This window comes from Hylobates moloch, unplaced genomic scaffold (genome assembly GCF_009828535.3).
Source record: "Hylobates moloch isolate HMO894 unplaced genomic scaffold, HMol_V3 SCAFFOLD_19, whole genome shotgun sequence".
Taxonomy (NCBI): Eukaryota; Metazoa; Chordata; class Mammalia; order Primates; family Hylobatidae; genus Hylobates; species Hylobates moloch.
The window spans coordinates 67,839,345-67,847,363 of NW_026652294.1; positions in this window are offsets into that span (position 1 = coordinate 67,839,345).

An 8,019-nucleotide genomic window follows, 5' to 3' on the forward strand; every position below is an offset into this window, starting at 1 on the left:
TGGATTGCTCATGAATATAAACTCTAAAATAATATTATCAGAAGAACGGGAAATGCATTTTATACTACACAAAGTGTAGGAATAAGCCAAAATATGCAATACTGATGCTCTCTTATGTCATAAAATTTCCACAGCAGCATAACTCAAGATTAAATTTGTTGGGTATTACCAATGCAGGAAAGCTCCTGGCTAGGGGTGTCAATGAGTGCTGAAATCCAGTTAGTCAAGTCATTTTCTAGGCCTAGTGTTGCATAAGCCAGAGGAAGGGATGTTATATTATCATACATCCACAAGAAACATATGTGATTTTGTAATTCATTCCTATGGAGTGGGTTCCTTCAGTAATTCACACAAAAGGACCATATTTCCTTGTAGTGTCCTTCCTGAGTTCAACATTTAAACACATTTAACATATTTCCTGAACCATCACCTTAGTTCTTCTATCTAATATGCAATTTCCAGAAGAATTTCAAATGCCAGTTTTTATTTCACTCTAGTAACATGAACACAAATTATTAATTATTTTGTACTATTATATCATTTGAACTTAATCCTCAATATATTTTCTTTTTAACATATCCTATTTTTCTAGATAAGCCCAGTCCAATCTTACTTTCAAAAGAGTGATTTTTTTAAAACTCAAAACTACAAAGACTAATATAATGAACATTCAAGTAACTACCTCTTCAAATAAACAAATAAAGACCATCATATGAACATATTTTCAACATAATTTTACAGAAATTAGAGTTGAAGTCCCTGCGTTCACCTCCAAAGCCCCATTCCTCTTCATCCCCAGATACAATTACCATGAATTTGACCTGAAGCTCACCCCTGTTTATATACTTTTGTTACATATATAAAGGCTGTACATTTATAAAAATCACATGCTTCCCAAAACTATACTCATGAAATCATCTATATCTGTCTTCTTTATTCAACCTCTTTTGGGATCCACAAGATTTAGATCATTTATTTTAAGTGATAGTGTAGTATCCCATGTAAAGTATATGAAAATAATATAATATTTCTACAACTTACCCCTTTTTATGCATTCTTTCATGTCCCACATACTACGAATAATACTCAGAGAGCATATTTGTGACTATCCCTTACCTCATTTGTGCAAGAATTTTCTTAGAGTTGAGTTTTTGTTGGTTATATTGTATGTATACAGTCAAACTTTAGACAAAATAGCACTTCAAAAAGTTTATGGAAATGCATATCATGAAAAACCTATGCAAGGGTTTCAAATTATTTTCTGCCCCAAAATAAGCACATACTAAATTTTTATAACATGTCTGAATAAGATCTATTTTAAAGCACCAAGAGAATAAGACATCAGTTTGAATAGGGCCCACATCAGAGCAACATAAATTTTGCTAAAATTGAAGCGAGAACAAATACTAAATTGATGGTGAAGCTTGGGTGGAAGAATGGTGAAATCACTAATGCTCTACAAAAAGTTTATGGGGACAATGTTCCAAAGAAATCAGCAGTTTACAAATGAATAGCTCATTTTTTTTTTCTTGAGACAGAGTCTTGCTCTGTCACCCAGGCTGGAGTGCAGTGGCACGATCTCGGCTCACTGCAAGCTCTGCAATGAATAACTCATTTTAAGAGGGGACAAGATGATGTGGAAAATGAAGCACACAGAAGCAGACCACCCACATCAACATGTGAGGAAAAAATTAATCTTGTTCATGCCCTATTTGAAGAGGACTGATGATTAACAGCAAAAATAATCAACACCATAGACATCTCAGTTGGTGCAACTTACACAATTCTGACTGAAAAATTAAAGATGAGCAGAGTTTCTACTCAGTGCATGCTAAAACTATTGTGCCCAGATTAGCGGCAGACAAGAACAGAGATTTCAATGGAAATTTTAAAGAAGCAGGATCAAGATCCTGAAGCATTTATTTGAAGAATTGTAATAGGATGAATAAAGAGGATATATATAAGGAGCTCAAATAACTGCAGGAAAAAATTCTAATAATGCACTTAAAAATGGGTAAAAGATGTGAAGAGACATTTCTCAAAATAAGAAATGTAAGTTAATACAACCATTAGGGAGAACAATTTGGAAGTTCCCCGAAAAGCTGAAAATCAAGCTACCATATGATCCAGCAATCCTATTGCTAGCTATATATCCCAAAAAAAGGAAATCAGTATATCAAAGAGATATCTGCATTCCTATGTTTATTACAGCATATTCACAGTAGCCAAGATTTGGAAACAACCTAAGTATCTATAAAAAGACAAATAAATAAAAAAGAGGTACGTATATGCAATGGAGTACTATTCATCCATACAAAATAATTAGATCCTGTCATTTGCAACAAAATGGATGAAACTGGAGGTTATTATGTTAAGTGAAATAAACCAGGCACAGAATGACAAATTTCACATGTTCTCACTTATTTGCAAGAGCTAAAAATTAAAACAACTGAACTCTTGTAGATAGAGACTAGAATGATGGTTGCCAGAGGCTGGGAAGTGTAGTAGGCTGCGGGGAAAAGGGAATGGTTAATGAGTGCAAAAATAAAGTGTATAATTGGGTTGTTTGTAAAACAATGAAAACATTTATGTTTGAGGTGATGGATACCCCACTTACCCTTTGTGATTATTATTCATTGTATGCCTATTTCAAAATATCTCATATACCCATAAATATATACACCTAGTATGTACGCATGATATTAAAAAAAAAGTAACAGGATATAAAACATGGCTTTCCCAGTATGATTTGGAAGACAAAGCACAAAGCACTAGCAAAGCAATGGCTACCAAGAAGAAGAAGTGGGCCAGTCAAAGCAAAGTTGGCCAGTGAAGAGCAGAGATCATGGCAACAATCTTTTGGGATGCTTGAGGCATTTTGCTTGTTGCGTTCTGGAAGGCTAAAGAATGAACAAGAATAATAAGAACATCTGCTTATAATGAGAGTGTTTTGAGAAAGTCAAAACTTGGGCAGAACAACACCCAGCAAAGCTTCATCAGAGAGTCCTTCCCTATCACAAGAATGCTCCTGTTCATTCCCCTCATCAAACAGAGCAATTTTCTAACAATTTAAATGGTAAATCATCAGGCATTCACCTAACAGTCCCAGTTAGACTCCTTCTGACTTTTTCTTTTCTAATCTTAAATATATATATATGTATATATTTACACACACATACACACCCACGATACATATGTATTTCTTGTTCATTAGGGTTTTCCCTTTGGACTTTTTTATGCCCATTCATATTTCTATTTTTTATTTGCCTTTTTTCTATGAAGGATTTATTTATGTATCCTGATAAGTACAATTTTAGTAAGTTCTGAATATCTTCTCCCACTCTGATCTTTTTGCCTTTTCTAATAAAGTAGTTTATTATGCATTTTTTATTTCTGTTTTCTGTGTCTTTTGTAAATTTTTTTCTCTTATAGGTCGGAAAGACATTCATTTATATTCTACCATTTTTATAAAGTTTTGATTTTTTACATCTTTAATATGTCTTTATTCTCCCCACTTCCACGTGGAAAAGTGATTCTTCCAGCACTTTACTCACTCATCTATAAGGTCTCTTCATTGCATATCAAGCCCCCAATGTGAGTCAGTTTCTGCTAACTGGTGTGTATTTTGATACCTTAGTGCTATTTCTTCATCACAGTGAATTCATATTCGCTGTTTCTTTCAAGGCTTTTCTTTCAACTTGTCTCACCCAGAACACTTTCCACATTTGAATCATGTCTGTGCTCTACCATTATTATTTATGATGATCAATTTTACTCTATTATTTGTTACTAATATATGTTTGTTCAGTTTTATCTTTATATGTATAAAATATAAAAGGCCCATGCATACTGTATTAAAAAGGACAAAAGTGTATTAGAGGAAAATTTTATGGGGAAAAAAGGAACTTATTTAGTGTCCAATTCCAGTTCAGTATACCAGGAGGCAAGACTGTATTTCCAAAGTTTCCAAAGGACTTCTACATCTGGGATATGTAAAATCTCAAAATGCTTTCCAATACCATGTGCACATTTTCCCTTTCCATACTTAGCCTATGTCAAAGGCTTTCCTTTATTTAAAAGATGAAATTTAAACCTCTTGATACATCACCGAAGGCTCTTGGAGATCTAGCAGCCTCTACTACCCTTCCCTGCCTTTGAGCATCCAACAATTCAATTTTTCAAAAAAGAAAATCACTTTGAAAAGTTGATATTTTGTTGATATTTTTGTTCTAGGTTCCTTCACATTCTGCCTCATCTCTGTAAAAGACCCAAGTCTCACAGCTTCTTTACTTGGCTGAGTCGTAAGTCATCCTTATAATACAGTACTTGTTTTGCCAGAGAACGCTGCATGGTGCTTCTGTCTATAGATAATTTATTGGTCCATATCATATTAATTGATCCACTAGCTGTTAAATAATTTTGGTTTGTTTTTAAAGGCCACGATTATAAGTTTATGTTTGTTAATCTTGGGATTTTCAGCATTAACAGACTACTTTAAAAATGATGGTACCACATTTGATATACTAATATAGCCAATATTTATTAATCATTGAGCGGAATTGTAGGTATATTGAGAAATATAAAGATGTATGAGATATTACGTCTCTATTTACAGTCTGATTAGAACCACAGGTATCTTTATAGAAAATTATCAATCAAAGAAAATGTAATTAACAAAGGTATCCTTCACAGAAATACTTAAAATTATTTTCCTATGGACATAAGAGTAACATAATTTGTGAATAAACCATACACTTAATGAAGAGAAAACAACATCAGAAAATGCAAATAAAAGAAAAAGAAATTTTAAGAGAGTGTATTACAACTATTGGCTTTATAGCATACATACTTTCAATTTGTGTGTGTTATTTGTGTGTATGTTAAATACCTATATAGATGGGGAGAGAGAGGGAGAGAGAAGGAGGAGTGGGAAATTTGGACAACTCTCTATTTAAATAATATATAGTCCTATTTTAATGACCACAGATCAACTGTTTGAAGTTTCCTTAATTTATTTAACCAATCCCATATTGATAAATACCATCAGTGTTTGCAAGATTTTGCTATTGTTATCATATATTAATGAAGACTTTTCTAAATGTTATGGAATATTTGAAAATATATTTCTAACCAAAAAATTTGTAAATCAACTATTATGAATGTTTTTAAAATATTAAACATATATTGACAAATTACTTTGTAGAAATTTTGTAAAAATTCGCACTCAATTCACAATATATTGAAGTGCCCTCAGAAACACTAGGTATTTGCTAGTAAAATAAATTTCTGAGGATAAAGATTAAATATAATGTCAATAACCATAAGTCCTTAATTCATCAGGGATTTATTTTGGTATAAAATGTGATGTAGGGATGTGTGCTATTAGCCAATTATTCTATTGTCATTTGTTGGTTAATCCTTTTGGTCATTCTACCTACTTAAAATGCCAATTTAATATTCATTTTAACTAAATTATTTTGCAAAATTGCCTCTGTTTCTGAACTTTCATCACTCTTGCCTTGACCTATTATCCTTGCGCTTTGTTGCTATTATTCCAGTGTTTTATTTAATACTTATTTTTTTTAAAAAAATATGAGAGACAAGGTCTCACTTTGTTGCCCAGGCTGGAGTACAGTGGCACAATCATGGATAGCTCCCTGCAGCCTTGAACTACCAGCTGAAGCGATCATCCCACCTCAGCCCCTCGGTAACTGGGACTTAAGCGTACACCACAATGCCTCACTATTTTTTAAAATTTTTTGCAGACAGGGTCTCACGGTATTGCTCAGGCTGGTTTCAAACTCCTAGCCTCAAGCAATCCTCCCTCCTCGGCCACCCAAAATTGTAGGATTTCAGACATGAGCCACCAGGCCCAGCATACTCTACGGTTTTGTTGATAGTATGTTTATAAAGATTTTAATGATTGTGAGGGAAAGCGCCTCTCACATTTACTATTTTAATTCTAAATCAATATATATCCAAATGGTATTTAGAATGATTTAGTCCAGTTTACTATGCCTTCCCAGTTTAGTATTTGAGTTAAGATATTCTTAGGTGTCCACAAGTCTATTGATTAAAAAAAATTATATTTATTTATTTTTGTATTTCTTTTAAATTCCATAGGAAATGTATGTAGTTTTATTTCATACAGTTCTAGAAATGCCTTTTAGTTAATTGCTTAGAATTTTACGTTTTTCCTGCTGTTGTATGTGGCTCCTTATTTTCTATTTTGAGTGTTTATTATTAGAATATAGGAAAATTTTATTTCTCTCTTAAATTCAATCCAGCTATGTTAATGGACAGATAAGTTTTAATCAGTTTTTAGTTAGTTTTCTTGGATTTCCAAAGTAGAAAATCATGTAATCAGCGATTAATATTATTTTCCTCTTTTGATTATAAATTTGTATTTTTTAAAATTTGCTTTCCTAAATAATTATACTGGAACTTCTAGCAGGATGTTAAAAAAAAAATGATCATAAAGGCCAACATCGTCTTGCCCCTAAGTTAAATGGAAATGTCCCTAATGCTAAGGCTACTTCAACCTTCATTAACAGCTTATGATCTTAAGGAGGAACACAAGTTATTGCAACATTCCACTGCGGTTTTCGTTTTTTCTCTTAAATTGTTTTGAATGTTTCTTACTTAATTTGTTTCTATATTTTGATTATTGAGTATAATCAATTTTACTTTGTGACAGATACTTTTATCCTTTTATTCGTAGTTTGCTAAGAGTTTTAATTAAAGATACATGCTCATTATTGCTTTCTTGGGGCATCTATCAAGATCATACAGTTTTTCTCCCTTCACCTACTGATATAATGCATTATATTAGTAGAGTTTCTAATATTAAAGCATTCTTTTTATTTTAATTTATTGATAGATTTTATATGTTTTGATTTTAGTTTTTAATATATATTTATATATGAGATTAGTTTTTAATGTTTTTTATTGTACTATACGTTTCAGGTTCCAGTATCAATTGCTATATATGATATGAGAGAAGTAAAACTGTAAAATAATAACAATCTCTAAAATTGATTGTTTTAATATGTTTCTTGAAATTTACCAGTAAAGAGACCATTGCTTTATGAAAAAAATTTATAATATGAAGTGTTTATGAAATAGTACCACCTGAAGAGTAAGGTACCACAGTTCAAATGAAAATATGTTTTCTGTGTTTACTTCTTTATAAAAATGAAGGAATAAAATCATTCTTTCAACTACCATTTAAGAAACACAAAGAACCAAGTCTCTGAACAAAAGAATGAAAATTACAAGTAAAAATAAAAGAATAAAAATGAGACTTTTTTTTTTTTTTGCCTTAGTGTTACTCATAAAATAGAACTATGTAGGGGTCTCAGTTGTACATATAGAGGAACACATATTTCCGGGCATATGGAGTCATAAAAGTCCATTCGTTTTTGTGCTTTCAAATCAATATATTATCCAGTCTTGTCATGATGAGATATTAAAAATATTTAGTTAATGTTTTAGAACCACATATTCATTTCTTTATTAAAATTAAAATATACTTTTTATGAAAATGTAGTGAATGAACATATGTTTTAGTACTCAACCGTCAAAATTATATAGAAATAAATAGAAAGTATGTAGTCAGAGTAGATCCATAAATTATTTCTTTTCTGTAAGATATACATCACATTTACTTTATATTGCCCACAAAACATCGTATTGTGTGTGAAAACATAGGACAGTAAAAAACACTGGAAAAATCCCCAGGTCATGCCAAACATGAACATGTATGTTTAAAGTCCATGGAATTATTGAGTCAGATAGAAGAAAACAATGACTATAATCTAGAAAACAAAGGAAAGTTTTGGTAACTGCACAGTCACTATTAATCTAAAGGGATTTGTCAGAAGACTAAGTGAGAGGCCGGGCGCGGTGGCTCACGCTTGTAATCCCAGCACTTTGGGAGGCCGAGGCGGGCGGATCACGAGGTCAGGAGATCGAGACCACAGTGAAACCCCGTCTCTACTAAAAATACAAAAAATTAGC